The sequence below is a fragment of the Photinus pyralis genome, unplaced genomic scaffold, assembly GCF_008802855.1.
Source record: "Photinus pyralis isolate 1611_PpyrPB1 unplaced genomic scaffold, Ppyr1.3 Ppyr1.4_LG4, whole genome shotgun sequence".
NCBI classification, from domain to species: domain Eukaryota; kingdom Metazoa; phylum Arthropoda; class Insecta; order Coleoptera; family Lampyridae; genus Photinus; species Photinus pyralis.
The window spans coordinates 14,836,670-14,853,398 of record NW_022170511.1 but is presented as its reverse complement, the minus strand read 5'-3'; the positions used below and the strand labels follow the sequence as shown (position 1 = coordinate 14,853,398).

At 34.8% G+C, this 16,729-nt stretch overlaps 1 protein-coding gene across 3 annotated transcripts in view; it reads left to right on the top strand.

Annotated features, from left to right (window-relative positions):
* Positions 1-16,729, top strand: part of LOC116169463 (serine/threonine-protein kinase minibrain) — a 174,268-nt gene that overhangs the window by 94,919 nt on the left and 62,620 nt on the right. The window contains exon 1 of one of the 3 annotated variants that reach the window (XM_031485562.1): positions 10,882-10,984. The exons of the other annotated variants lie outside the window; for them this stretch is intronic. The gene's annotated coding sequence lies outside the window, so the exon portion shown is untranslated. Of the gene's footprint in view, positions 1-10,881; positions 10,985-16,729 lie in introns of those variants that run through there. 3 annotated transcript variants of the gene reach the window in all.

The window sequence follows — 16,729 nt, the reverse complement described above, 5'->3', positions numbered from 1 at the left end:
AGACCAACCGGCAGGCGACCGATAGCAATGCAAAATTATAAACGATCTCTAGGATCGTTAATAAACGGCAAAAGTGTAAAATTATGGAACATGTAAAAACGGTTTTTTGTTTTTTTTTTCAATAACTTTTTTTTAAGCGGTACAGAAAAATTCCTTCCTTGGTACAAGACTCGACACCATAACGAACCAATAGCGAAAAAAGTAGAACAATAGCTCTTAAGATAAAGAACTAGTAGCGTCGCAAAACGAGCGGACGGACGGACGGACGGACGAACGGACAAAGTGGCCACAATAGCGCATTTTATTTTTATTTTTGTGGAAATGCGCTAAAAAATAACTTTAGTAGTAAGAAATTACGTATACGCATGCGCACGTCAATCGTCCAGACTTTTCTTGGCTCAGGTGCTAGGCATAAAAAAGTACGAACTAAATACAGTGCTATTTACATTAAGAAGTAGACACAGGTACTTACCTGTTTATTTTTCCCTATATGTCTACTCTTAAATGACAAAATCTCGTCTGAAGGGCGCCTCATTTTATGCAACCAAAATGTCATTAATTAATTTTAATATTATTGCTGTGGATTCTGTATTTTTATTTTCGTTCGTGTGCAATATATTCAAGTGAAGAAAAAGTTGAGATTGTCAATTGGTATAGTACCGATGACAGTTGAAGGAGCGTAAGGGATTTATTTCTGTTAAGCCAAAGCGACAATATTCAAACCAATTAATATGAGAGCCAGATGTTTATTTATTTTAAAAAGTTATTTTTGTTGCATAAAATAACGGCACCCTTAAGAAGAGATTTTGTCTATTAAAAGTAGACTTACGGAAAAACAATACACATAAATCCATATGTCTACTTCTTAAGAAATATCACTGTATATTAAAAACTATAGGACGGACGGACGGACGAGAGAAAATGGCTGCAATACCGCACCCAAAATGCGCTACATACCATCACCATGGTTTGCAGATCAAAAAGTTCAAACCCCACAACACCTAACACTACTTATAAAATGGCTTAATCTTTCTGTCCTCAAAGCGACCTAATTTCCAAAGAAATTTTGTTACGTAGTTGGAATTACTGAGAGAGACCTGCCAATAGGTCTGAACTCTGAAGTTAGCTTTGTTTACAAAGAAATTGATTTCTTGTTCTCAACTTTTCACTTAACATAAAAATTAAGCCTAATTCTTTGCAATTTCGCAGGACGTGCTCTTCTCTTGTATTCCAAGACGTGAAATTTATGCAGCTAGAATACGCGGCACTCTAATATAAGTAAATTGCGTTACAGCAATATTCTATTTATCTCCTCATGGTGGGCGTTGAAGATGATTAATAACAATATTTTCGGAAAAATCGTTTCTGGCGCGAGGTTGTTATTCATCGTGTCAGAATTTTAAGCATTCGTAATGTGAAACGTTTGACATTATCTGCCGCTGCAAACGGGGAGGCGTTTGTTCTGCTAATAATGTAATTATGACACCTCAATTTCCGTGCGTAGGGTGGGAGGACAAAATTATACTAAAATAAAATCGTTTGAACATACACTGTGTACATTTTTAAACGTAAAAAGCACGAGCTCTTCAGGACTTCCAAACAGATAGGTAGGTACGTAACCGAAATTACTAAATTTTATTAGCAGAAATCGGTTAGGATTTTAATAAACTCAAAGCTTTAGTCAAATTAGTTGTTCTCTAATCTGAACAAAATTTATCCGAATATTTGATTAACATAAACTCGCCACTAATTAACTTTAATTTCACCACCCGGTATCTAAATTATCTCGAAATTATAAACGATCCTCGAGATCGTTTATAATTTTGTATTGCTGTCTGTCTGCCCGTCTGTCTGTCCGTCGGTCCGTGTGCACGATAACTTTGTGTAGAAACCTCCGATCGCTTTGAAAATTGATACACATGTTCTTCAGGATTTAAGAAAGGTCGCTATTGTTTTTTGGCTACGTAGACCAACGGGCCAAAAAGTTACAGCCCACACACTGCCCAAACCTCCAAAAAAGGGTTTCTTTTATCATTCTTGTTATAAAGAACATATGAATGTCCGGTTTTCTGTGTTAGTAAATATTCCTTAAACCTCGGGCAACTATGTAGATTCAAAAAAAATATGGCGCATGCGCATTCTAACTTGTATTTGCGCAATCCCAATTTTTTATTTATTATACATATTATTATACAAAATTTTGTATGTAGGCATCTCAAATAAAAGTAAAACTAATGTCAATCAACCCCTTAAAGTGTATTGTACAAATGATGTATGTGTGAAGATCTCGATGATCGTTCGGTATTCAATTACACATACCGGATTTTTAATCACGTGATCTACGAAGTTCTTTTCAAGCTATATTTTGACCATCGGTATGATAATTACAAACTCTCACGGCATTATAGTTGCAAAATTCAGATTCATAAAAGTTTTCAAAAATGTTTAAATCCTGTACGCGTCTTTTTTTGAAATATGGAACCTTTATGAAAAAAAAAAGATTCATGTCTGATTCATCGATTTAAAAAATACTAAATCAAAAAAATTACATTTTTCCGAAATTTTAGGTTAAATAAGAAATTAAGAAGTCAGATAGACAGTGCTTTTAGGTAAATTTTTATTTAATATATGCACCAGAAACATCCATTCTAAGACGACGGGATTTTCTCTAAAATTTGAAATGAACCGAAATATTATCGTAATAACATGAAAAAATTTGGAAATCAAATGACTCGATTTATTTTGATCGATTTTGGAAAATAAAAGGTAAAAAGGCTGTCGTCACCAAAAAAATGTCTTGTTTCATGGATTTGTCTATACAATACCATATTAGTATGGTTTATTTATGCTATTCATACTGAAAAAGAATGTGTATAGGTAGAAGTCAGATACCATCCGCACTACTTGTGATGTCACAAGGTCATGGCCTTAGTGAGAGGATTAGTCGGGTTAAGGGGATTTCTCGGTTACGTAACTAAGGAGTGACTTTGTTTTATGGTGCTAGGTGGTACCCTGAGATTTCCTTGGCAAAAAAGTTGTGGCCTTGGTGAAGGGGGAGTTCAGCGGCGAGAAAAAACCTGTCACGTGCTCGGCCGTTATGCGTCATTTCATTCCTCATGGTTTAGAAAACTTGTTTTTGTTTGTAAAAATTCTTTAATTTTATCGCACACGAGCAGAGCTGGGATGGAAAAATTTTCGGTGGCTGTTCGGACGGTAGGAACTGTCAATACAAAGACAACCTCAACAAAAGGTCTCGCTGTACTAACTACACTGCTTCCTATTTCAACTCGACGAAACGTTTTTCGAAAGCGTACCACACGCGTTAAACTTCCTACAAAACGTTCATGAAAGATTTGTTACAAAAAAAATGACCAACTGCGTCTTCAACAAAACAAATAGGACTGACTGCCCGTAATGTAGTGTACTGTCCCGAAAACCAACAGCAGCAACCGTTTTTACTCGTCCCAATATTTAAGGAAACACAATCCCCACCTTGATTCCCACCATCAAATAAACTCCTTTAAAAATTTTCAGATCAACGATAGAACGCGCCAAACGTCCCCAATTCCTTTGATGAAACGCGGAACTCTTCTGTAGTAGCAGCCTTAGTAATAATTCATCTTTTATTATTACAGCATACCGGATTTAACAATCCGCAAGGAATAAACTTCGTAACATCTGCATCTCCGTTATCTCTTAACAGGAATAAAACACATGCCTTAATTAATTTTCCACTGATAATAAAACTTCTTATCGCAAGCGACCAGATCCGCCTTATTTCTACCATCTTATCTAGATTGAATAAATTACAAAACTGATTTAGCATTTAAAAACAAGTAATAAATTGTACACAACTCATGTGCAGAGAAAGCGCATTTTTTAAACCGAAATAGCTTTTGTTTTGACATCACCAGTGGATATACTTTTTGCAGACGTCTCAATCGCCCTTTGTGAGTACCCTCTTTCGTATAAGGGAATATATACGATCACGAGCAGAGGTCGAGGAGGAGGGCTAGGGTTGGTAGAAATTAATTCCTTTCGTTGAGACCTTTCATTAGAGTACCATGAAGGATAAAACTAGCCCGCTTTAGACATTTATCCTAGCGTTTATCTATCTTGCTTGAGGTTTGTTGAGAATTGGGTACGTTTTTAACAAATTATTTTATTCAATACTACCATTTTAAAATTTAGCATGTTTCTGATTAATCATAAGCTACAAGGCGTGTTTGTTTGTTGCACGATTTTGGGCGACAAAAAACACAAATCGTAAATGTTCGGAAGTAAACGCAGCGAAAAACATTTCATTTTGCTTAAATTTGTGTGCCTTATAAGATTATTCGATAGTGCCGGCGAAATAATTTATTATAACCTCGCGTTACACAAATTTCTAAAATGTGAATAATTTAAACATGAAGGCCGTGCATACTTATGTAAACGCGAAATGATTGATGGTTACATGGGAAGGTGCTAATTACTGATTTTTTAAAGTGAAATCTCTTCGTATATGACATGTGACTGATTCTTGTACAATTTTAGTAAATGTATGGCAATATAAAATTTCCATAATGAATACTGCAGAACTTCGAAATTTAATTAAAACATTTTAGGTCGTCTAACTTTTACATCTAATGTAATATGCAAGTGTTAATTGCCCTCGCTAGAACCAAATGGTACGACGCTCGATTTTCAAAAGGGCAAAATCAAATTAGAAATTTTACAACGTAAATCAGAATTTTCGCACAATGTTTGATTTTAGCTCTAGCAAGATTTATATGCTGACCGTTGTATTTTTCGCCGCCCTTGTTTATGGCAGCTATACGACTGTGCACTGACTTATATCAGGGCAACGAGTTGTGAAATTAAAATTGTTTTTGCAGAATCTCGAGAGATGCAGTTTATTAAATGTGCATGTTCGTATGGAAACAAACTTTACTAATTAGATATGTGCAACTACTGTACTTCCCCTTTTTACCGTTTATTATTTATATTCTTCACGCGACAATTAATCCTATTAGGTAATCAGTACATACACGCGAAAACTGCTAAAAATCAAGATTTATACAACTTAAAAAAAAAGCGGCGTGAATTAATCTTCTCGTTCGTTAAATACAACTTTGGATGTAATAACCTCATTAAGCATTAAATCAAATGGTGCAATAAATCCAAGGAACATGTTCACTTCAGCAACAGTTCGCCAAAATTAAAGCAAGAACTAAGAAGCAACACTTGAAAACTTTGATTTACACGCAAAAACATTACACCACCGGCAGCGTTATACCCTGATACCGTAGCCGTAGACAATTACCGATCGTACCAAGACTCCCGACGTCTCCTATTCGACTTGAAAATGCAAAGAAAATTTTCGATATTATTTACGCGAAAAACGCGATTGTATACGCGTCGTTAGTGACGTTCTCAGTTACTAACTAACCGGCGTCGCTTACGGCCAGACGCATAAATAGCGACGACCGACGGAGCTTTGCATTATGTAAACCTTATCTGCCTCTCCATATGTACACACAAGAGAAAATATTTAAACTGACGTGCGTAAATTTTAAATTTTCAAAATTTGCAACTTGATCGTTAACGGTGCACCAAATTATAGGCGTTTAAAATATGTACAGCGTGGGGCAGAGCAACTTGCTGATTAGGTTACTCAACTTCGATTCATTTAGGGTCCATGGACGACCGTTGTAGACCAGTGACTTAATATAACCCCACAGAAAGTAGTCCCAGGGGGTTAAATCAGGCAACCGCGCCGGCCAATGTGGATCGCCTCTCGAAGAGATGAGCCGTCCAGGAAAGTGTTGCCGCAAAAGAGTAATTGAAATTCCTGGGCTGTGTGCCATGACGCCGTCCTGCTGGAACCACACTTTTCTTTCCCACACCCATTTCTTCAAGTGCTTGCAAGAATCGGTCTGCAGCACAGTGACTGCTTAGGTGCTCTCTTCAAAAAAACATGGACCAAGTATTCCAACCCACGATATCGCACACCAAGGGACGTTAATGAACGATGTTACTGCCAACCTTATAACAGCAGTGTCAACAGTCGTCGCTTTAGTACTGTCAACTGAAATAACCAAGTTGTTTTGCCCCACCCTGTACACTAGTGCAGTTAGCGGTTATTTTATACAATTTTTAAAATGTTCTAGAATTTTTTAGAAAATCTTTTGGAATTTTAATATATACAAAGTTTGAAGTGCTTTACCCCGAGGGGAAAGTCACTGTAGAATTTTGTTGTACGCTATCAGCATATTGTAGAATTTGTCTAGAATTGTTTAGAACTGTGCCAAACTCATATTCAATTAATATTCGACATACTCAATTTTATCACTAGAGGATCGAAGAACAATATCAGATATTTTATTTGCAGCAAAATTATGTGGTGGAAAAATTAAGTGTCCAAATTTACTATGTTTAATTGAGTTTTCATTACCAACAAAAGGAACAAGGACCATTTTCAAAGCAGATGTAGTAAATAATAACTATTCATTAAAAAAACCCTATGTAATAGATACAGTGACAGATATCTTTTTTTTAAATACCAAATGCATCACGCCTACCTTAAAATCTAAATTTCTATTATAAATATAAACTAAATATATTATAGTCATAAATTATTCTAATCTAAGATATACAAATTATAGTTACTAATTGTTGGTTTTTCATTGCTATTTTGTAATTTATTATTGTGTTATTTATATCATTATTATTGTGTAATTTTTTATTGTATTATTTATTAATATCTATATCTTGTTATTAATACTTATTAAAATACTATTGTTAATTGTTAATAATGTATGTATAAATTGGCTTGGCCGTCAATAAAATATTATATTATTATATTATATTAAAATATTATATTATTAAAAAAACTGTCTATAATTTTTTAGATATTTTAGAATTTTTTAGAATTCTCTAGAATTGTTTAGTATTGTCTAGAATTTCTTTACAACTTCTCTTGAATTTTCTAGAATTTTTTCCGAACGCACATGCACAAACAATTATTTTATACAAGTGTTTAGAAGTTTCTAGAATTTTAGTATACACAAATTGGAAGTGGTTTACGTCGACGGGAAAATCACTGTAGAATTTTGGTATATATTAGTAGCATTTTGTAGATTTTTTTCTAGAATTTTTTAGAATGTTTTTAAAGACGTTTTAGAATGTTTAATATTGTCTAAATTTTTTTCTAAACTCAAACGCACACTCAATTATTATTTCATACAATTTTTAGAATTTTAGTATACACAAAGTTGAAGTGGTTTACCCTGAGGGAAAAATCAATAGAATTTTGTTGGACACTTACCATTTAGCAGAATTTTCTAGATTTTTTAGAATTTCCTAGAATTAGTGTTGTCTAGAATTTTTTTCCGAACGCAACCGCACACGCAATTACTATTTTATACGATTTTTAGAATTTCTTAGAACTTTTTTAGAATTTTAGTGTACATAAATTAAAGTGGTTAACCCTGAGGGAAAACCACTAGAATTTTGGGATACATTAATAGCATTTTGTAGAATTTCTAGAATTTTTTTAAATTTCACTACAATTGTCTTGAATTTTTTAGACATTTTAGATTTTTTTTAGAATTGTCTAGTTTTTTTATTTGTGGTTTACCCCGAGTTAAAAATTTTGGTGTACAGTACTAGCATTTTGTTGAATTTTCTAAAAATTTTTAAATTTTCTTAGTTTTTTTTTAAATTGTTTTTCAACTTCTCTCGAATTTTTTCCGCACACGCATACACAATTATTCTTTTATACAATTTTTAAAACTTTCTAGAATTTCGCTTGCAAAACAGCGAGTTTTGAGACAATTACGGACGGACGGGCGTAAATGCAGATTATTGAGCGAAAATTAAAACTGCACTGGATTAAAACAGAAACAGGATATGAATGGCGTCGATCTAACTCATATTTTTTTGGTTGGGATTAGCTAAATTTCACTTGTCGATGAAATAGAGTTGCAACATGTAAAGCATATCCGAAAATTTCCGGCAAGTTTTTTCACTTTAGAATTTCATGAAATACTTTTCAGCATGTAAAACGGGCTTTAGCTAAGGATTGATTAAATACAATTTCCACCAGCTCGATTACATTTTTTTATTTAAAAAAAACTACGTGAATATGTATAAGTTTCGAATTTAGTCGGTCGCGAAATCCAACGATTGTTTTTTCGGGAACATGCTAATGTGGTAATAACCTAATAACGTCTCGGCACAGTCCAGATAAAAAATCTGTCAGATTTGCTAAATAATTGGAAATATATTCTTGGTTTTCAAAATGTGCGGCCAATTTTGATTGATAGAATAGAATTGAACAAAATTTTATTAAAAACAAATGAGCCGTTATAGAAAAAATATAGGATTTTGTTATTCTTAATATACAGGGTGTCAATTTGCGCACCTTCAATGTTGTTAGTAGCCATAACAGAGAAATTACATTTGCGACTTCACCTCGATTTTGTTGGATATGTCATTTCTGATTTTTGTAACGGTAGTTACGTTCTAAGGTTGAAATACCTAGTCGTTGCCTTCGCAGAAGGGGAAGGACGATGCTCCTTGCATCTAAATGAAATTACAATAATCCTTGCAGTTACTTTAAAAGGAACAAGAAGAAATTGATTCATAATTAAACTCAAAATATCCTACTGGCCAGATAATTAAATTTATCTTGTGATGAGTTTAATTCACCGATAATTCGCACAAAACGGAAATACATTGCGATCAAAAATGAGTGACCGTCGAGTCACCTTTGGAATTTTTGTTTACATGGGAAATCGTACTTAACTTCAACTTTCAAAGGCGACTCGATAGTCACTCATTTTTGATCGCCCGATAGTAAAGATAACATTTTGTATCCCTGTACGGCCAGTAGCACTTTTTATTTTTGGTTTATCGCCGAGTTAATTGGGCACTATTAAATTTATGTATACTCGCTATTCCCAGTTTTGACTCAACTTGGCCCGCTCAACGAACCGCTATCGTAATTCTTTTTCATTCTTATTTATACTGTTTTTGAATTATTGTAGTAGTTTGAATTTACGATTGAGACGCGCGATTTTCCACTTAATTCTTCCCACCTAAAATTTAATTCTCATTGTGTTCTAATTAAAGGTCTCAACGAAAGGGACCGTTTTCAACAAACTACTGCCCTTGTTTCTGTCCTCTTATCAAAGTACGAGGTGGAGTGGGGTAGTGGAACTAGTTTTATCCTTCATGGTACTCTAATGAAAGGTCTCAACGAAATGAATTAATTTCTACCAACCATAGCCTTCCTCTTCGACCTCTTATCGTGATCGGGTATATTCCCTTATATCTCAAGAACGGATTGTCAGAAGAGAGTACTCACAAAGGGCGATTAAGACGTCTGCAAGAAATATATCCATTGGTGATGTCAAAACAAAAGCTATTTCCGTTAAAAAAAATGCGCTTTATCTGTACAAGAGTTGTGCACAATTTATACTTGTTTATATGGTCCGCAAAAGAAGTACATACTGTATTGAGTACCATTTTTTATTACGAATACAACGATGTACGGTACAAAAAAAACAAAAGTTGAAAACTCTGTTGGTTTCAACAGGACGGTGCACCCGCGTACAACGCCCTAATGGACTGAGAATATCTAGAAGACAAATATCTTCGAAAATGGACAAATTTGTCCGATATGTATTCTCGCTCGAGGGAGAGTTTTCATCTTTTGTCTTTTTTGTATATCGTTGTATTTGTAATAATAAAAACGCTACTCAATACACTAGGTACTTTTTTGAGCGCCATATGAAGAAATAAACATGATGATGATTTCCGAAACGAAACGTTGTATTGAACATCTCTCTTGTAGAGCTCAAAACGTGACAATGGGAGAGTGTTTTAGCGCATTTTCCAAAAGGAAAATGAACGTTATTGTCCGCACTTTGTTCGTCTGTACCACTAGTCCACTAATAGCCCTCCAGTTTAACCTTTTTCGTTGTGGTTTCTTTCTTATATGGTGTAGCTGTATCACAACCCCGAGACCAGAACGACGAAAGATTTTTTGGTTTAGTCACTTCCTTTTCGAGTTATTACTGCTCGCACGTCAAAAAAAGATAACAAAAATGGCAAATTTCGGTTTTTCTGATATATCTTCAGAAGTAATCGGAATTTTCAGGTTTTCTATATTACCTATCATCACCGCCGTTTTGTTAGTAAACGTCGTTTTATATTGTTTTACCGTATAGAATGGTCATTATTTTTTTAAATTTTGTATTTGTCTTTTCCCTTGACTGTTATGAGAATGTAGTCTAGTTGTGTCGTTGAAATACTCTAAAAAGCGAAAAGAAATTTGATTCGGCTCAAAAAAGCACCAATGTATCCATAGTCTCTTTTATAGTCAATCACATCGTATAGGTTTGTCTGGCGTCACTCGTGCGTCTTCTGAGTAGGCTAGTATCAAAGACAACTGTCAATGTCAACATTGGTAAAGTTATGTCTCTCTCCCACTCATAGTCAGACCCGCAATATTTGTTTCCATACCTGTATATCAAAACAGTACGTATGGTCACTCATCACACCATTTGACTCTTTATTATATAGAAAATTTATTTTGCCATATCGTCATCAAAATTAGTGAGCATCTCTCATCTTTGTAATTAGAACAACTAGCGACATTCCACGGTTTTTACGAAGATAAATGGCGGTTACGGACTAAAGTAATCACCAGGTTTTAAACCAAAAACTAATTACGCTAGTGGTAGAGTGTAGAGGTACGACACGACATCAATTGAAAGTAAAGTTTAGTTTGTCCTTTTCATCGCATTGTAATTAAAGGTTTGCGAAATAAATAAAAGTGCCAGTTGGGTTATTAATTAAATAGATTTGCGTAACATAGTTAGCAGGAGTTAATAGTTTGGTTTTGCCGGGGTGAAAGCAACTAAGGCTAAAATGTGATTATCACGGTGCAGTATATGATACGATATCTCGTTAATTCACTTTGTGCAGTTTCCAGGTTTGTATCCAGCACCGATCTAATTAATAACTTGCCATTTTGCTACTCAAACCCTTAATTCTTAGAATTTATGTGACTCAGTATATCATAATAATAACAAGCGTGTTTTTCCCTTTAAATTTTGCGGGTGGTTAAACGTCCGTTGCGTGTTAACTTCCGTTTTTGGTTTGGGAACTTCCTGAATGGTAGTTAAGGTTTTTAGTTTTTTCTAAATTTTACTATATCAAGCGAGTAGAGTGCGATTGGATTGGACCCACTTTCGGTCAGTTTCTGTTCCACGTGATTTTTATCGTAGTTTACAAATGAAATTTTAACGGACGTTAAATCCACATTCGATCAATGAATGAACTTGCTTCGTTTTTTGAATGTATAACTAATCGATTGATGATTCGTGTGTAGGCAATTTACAACCTGCTTATCTTTTTTTAATTGGTTGATGGTCGTCGCTCAGGTGGACGCTCTTGTAATGCCATAACAATTCTAGTTAGGTAATTTATTTCCAGTTTTCTATGTGCAATAGGCTTTTTCTTCAAGGTTACCGACTTAAAATGTAAAAATTATTCCCTATAAAGTAACACATAAAGATTAAAACGTTACTTTATTACTTGCATTTCAAACCGTGTGTTACACATTAAAATTTATAGATTGCGTATGTCCCTGAAAAACAGGTACATCAAACTGTTACGTTCGTGGTAATTGTTGTCGACAAATTCCAGTAAATTGAAAGGACTTTTTTGTTTTTTCTTTAATTGCTTAAAACGAGGAGATAATACACAACCTGGTACGAATGGTGAGACTTTGAGAACCTGTAAATCCACTTCAACGTTGCATTCCGAATCTACACGTGCCGTCGATGAATCGGCCTTCACGTTGATAAGAATAATTAGGTTCTGTAAACTACTATGCGTCTTACTGAATAAAATATGCAACCTTTTGTTTAATGTGAACAATTCGAATTAGTTTCGCACCCCCACAATTCTCTATTCTTCGAAAGACCTAGCCTATAGGATTGGTACGTAAGTCAACACTAATTTTGAAAATGGTAGAGGCCTACTTCACACAGTGCCAATCTCTCTTGGAGCCGCTTTTAGGTGTTTTTAAATTAGGTGTTTTTAAACTTATCTGATAAATAATTTTCTATGTGAAACGCGAGGTGAAACGTTTGTTTCCGTGGAAATTAACTACCAGTTTTAAGGAAAACAACCGATCCGTAGTGTTCTTGATCCGTTCCGCTGACATACAATCAACACAAGAGTTCTCTATATATATTCTGAAATAAAAGCCTGGAAGTCATCTTGTTTAACGTCGAGTTTTTGAACGGGGGAAGGGGGATGAAGACATTATTTTAATATGCGAACACTAGAACTATTTTTACTCGAGGAGTAGGTACATACAAAAAACAAATTTTTTGATTCGACATGTAGTTCAGTCAATTTGTAAAAGGTGCGGTAGAAGATTTTATTTTTTCGAATTGCTTAAATGGTAAAGAGAGAGAAAAATTCAAATTGCCAATGCGACTGACGTCGCCGTCGGGAGACATTTCTGTGGTAAAAAATCTGCAAAAACTTTTTTGGTTTTTCTAAAATAACTCGCCAACGGCAACACTGGGGTAAAATCATGTTTTATTCAAAATTGTAGTGTATAAAAGTACCTTTAATTTGATATTTTATTTGGTCCGTTAATATGTACCTACAGTTTTAGGAGATACACTAAATTAAACCTTTCGGGTTTTTAGTAATTTTTGAAAATAAAGTCTTTTTTATCCTATATAAGGAGAAACTTACATTTTCTCGCCTGTGTGAGGACGCGAAAGAAGACAATTGCACGCATGGAGCGAGAAAATTCAATTTTGTCGGCTAGGCGAGAAAAAAAATACGCCTTATGTAAGCTAGATGGCGCGGTTGTAATAAAATGTCAAAGAAGTTATTTCTTTTTAATTAAATAAGAAACATAAAATCGTCAACACTGATTTAATAATTAAATTTACCCTATGTTCACTTTATTTTACTGAATTCAAGATTTTATTTAAATACCGCGCATCTATACCTATCAATGTTTCGTGAATTTGAATACTTTCCCAATATCACGTGACCATTCAAACGTTTCAAACTAAGTCATAATCTCCCATTTACTTTCAATAACGAGCATCTGTGTCAATACATTTAACACCAAGATGTACTTTGTACTGTAAGTAGAACACCGCTTATCCGCAATAAGTAGCATTTTAACATACGAGACTACCCCGAAGTTAAAATGTGTCCAGTGTGACTGTAAGGAATGAATAAATCTATTTATAAAACACATTTTTTTAAAATACAAGATCATCAAGGATTTAAAATGTGCCCATTGCGCGTTCGTTACCAAGCATAAATCCAGTCTTAAAAGCATCTAACATTGGACAAGACATGGATCCTGCCAAGGATTTAAAATGTAACCGGTGTGATTTTCTCCCTTAAAACACACATTCAATTTTAAAACACATTTGTTAATACACAAGACCAGTAATAATTTCAAATGCGCCTGGTATTAATTACAACCCCTTAAATCTCGTTATTTTCTAAGGAAATAATCACGCGCCAGTGAAATGCCGGAAATGTCAACTCAGTTCGCACATGATCGGTATTCTCCACTTGCACCAGTGCTGTGTTGCACCGTGACTCCCTTCGATGACTCCGCACTGTGCAATCGCAAGCGCGCTAGAATTTGAATTTGCGTTGAACTGTATTATAAGAGAAAGGGGTAAATCTACGAGTAAAAAATATATTCGTGGGCCCACTTAGATTGCACCGTTTCGTAAAATTTTCGCATAGTCAGCAGGAAACGTGGAAATAAACAAAACAAACGCGTGCATGTTGACGCGATAAAGCAAATCCAAATTCAAGCGCTTGCGGTCGGACGTTGTTGAGGGATTAATATTTTAAATGTAAGTGTATAGGATAAAAAATATTGTGTGCACCACGGCACGAAAGTTGTTTTCCGGGCCTCAGGAAGTGGCCAGCCTCGGCTGCGCCTCGCCTGGCCATATCTTCCTTCGCCCCGGAAAACAACCACTTTCCCGCCTTGGTACACAATAGTTATTTACCTAACAAGTTCGGTAAGTTAATTTTCCCGCATGAGCACTTTGTTTGCAGCACGACCGTAGGGAGTGCTGCATTTAGTGCGAATGCGGGAAAATTCTTTCCGAAAGAGTTAGGTACAATATTTTTTGTAACGAATTGCGTAAAAAAAGGTCAAAATTAATAAAGTTTTGTAAATTAGCTTTTTTTTAATCATGAGTTGGTAACACAATCATATGTTTGGTTGGTAACATAATTTTGTAACTACCCACTTTTAATAATGCACTGGTCACATTTAAAACTTCCACATCTTTGGTTAATACATATTTTGCCTTTGCAATGAGTGCTACTACTGGTCACGGCATTGCATCATTTGCACTGAATATCTTGAGTTGCGTAAATACACTCGTTACATTTAAAATCCTTGGAAGCTTTGTGTGTGTTAATATGTGCTTTCTTAAACTGCATATGCGAATAGTTGCAGAATATCACTGGTCACATTTTAAGACGTTTTAACAGTAAATTTTACTTTTTCTTGAGTTCCAATTCTGAAAAATAATTTGATTGCGTTATAAGTTCTTGTTTATATATTTACGTAAAACTTAGTGTACGTCTGTTTCCGATTAATCGCACTAAATACCCTCAACCAACGGTTTAATTGATTTTACAGCAGATGACAGTTAACCATGACATGACGTTCGTTGACTTCAATAAGTACTACCAACCGAAGAACGCGCATAACCCCTTCTCTCCAGCGGAAACTAAAAAACACCGCGATGCGGGAAAGTCGTTTTCCCGTGCATCGAGGATGCTTGGAAACATTATCTTTCCATTCAATGAGTACAAAAAGTACTATTCCTTGCTGGATATAATAAAATAAATTTACAGAAATAGATTAGGTATACATATAGAAATAAATACCTACATTTATTTATTTAATCTTTTTTAGCTTGAGTCTATTCTTTTTAAAAATTATCTCTTAAAAAACAATAGACGGAATGTAATTTGCGATGCTTTACATTTGTTAACCTTATTCATTTTCACATCGCCGGTAGATGTGTCTCGTCTAGATGATTTTTTCGCCCTTTGAGGGTACCCTCTTCCGACAATTCCGTTCTGCAGATATTTGGACTGAACGTTTTGATATTACCATTAGATATGTCTCGTCCTGACGTTCCATTTGCGCTTTATGAGTGCTCTCTTCTGACACTTCGTTTTCAAGATATTCGGTTGGACTTCATCAATAGATAGGTATGTCTCGTTCAGATGATTCATTTTGCCTTTGCGAGTACCCTCTTCCGACAAACATCACCAATGTATATATTTCTTCCAGACGATCCAATCGCCTTTTGAGAGTATGCTTTCCCGACAATCCACTCTTTGTGATATAAGTAATTATAATTATTATCGATCACGATAGGGGGTCGAGGAACAAGACTCTGATTGGAAAAGTTTTGTTCCTTTCATTGACACCTAGAATACAGTTCCTTTTGTTTCTTTTAATTAGAATACCATGAAACATAACCCCCCCCCCCCCCCCTCCGGTCGCGTAGGAAGGTTATAGTTTTATTAGAATACTGTGAAGGGTAGAATGTGTATTTACCCCCTCTCTCTCCCCCCGTTTTCAAAAGTTTTCACATAGCATCACTAGAGGAATGTACATGCAAAATCTGAGACAAATTAGTTGTCCCACATTTCTTTTAATTCTTAAAAAATGCGCTAAAAATGGTATTATTTCCAAAAATTTGAATTTCATATTTATTACCGATCTTCGAGGTTATTTATAGATATGTCTTCGAAAATTAAACCATATATGTGTCTAGTAAAGACAAGCATATCGCGTATAGTAAAAATCAAATGCGCGCATGCCCAAACCGCGGGCTGACAACTTTCTTATTTATGACCATATTTCTTTGAATTTTTAACTATAGACATTTAATAATAATAATAATCTTTAATTCGGAAAATTGTAAATAACAATTACAGAAACATCAAATCACATGTATACCATGCGATCAAAAATGAGTCGAAATTTTTGTTTACATGGGAAATCGTACTTAACTTGAACTTCCAAAGGAGACTCGACAGCAACTCATTTTTGATCGCCCGTTATTATGTATATATATTGTAACGTGATTTATAAATTCGGGTTCGATTTATATCAATATTTATTAAACAAAACTAAACACTACAAAAAAAAACCGTACAATTTATATCGATTATTTATTTCACACACTTCGCAATTTATATTTCCGCGCTCTAATGTTTCATACGTACTCGATCTCGTTCGATAGTAAAACCTGCCGCGATGTTCGGTCCGCAACAATTTATACACGCAAGCAATGTAAGTCCAGAACATTCGCGCATTTACCAGACACGCTGCAAACATCCTCACCATCGCGCGTCTAGAAAATTCCAGAGCGCCAAAGGCGACGTCATGTCTGGAGCATTTCCGTTACAATATGGACAACATAAAATTTGTGGGCGAACAACTCAGGTGCATCAAGTCAATAAGTTTTGATTAGAGTTATTAGAGATATAATCAATAACTTATTTTACTGAATAGAAAGAATTATTGTGTAATATCTGTTTCGTTCTATTTTTAAATAGGGGGTGGTTCATTTTTTTTTAGAGTTTCTGTTACATTATTAAATAATACTGAGCCGGTGTAAAACGGAGATTTTTTATA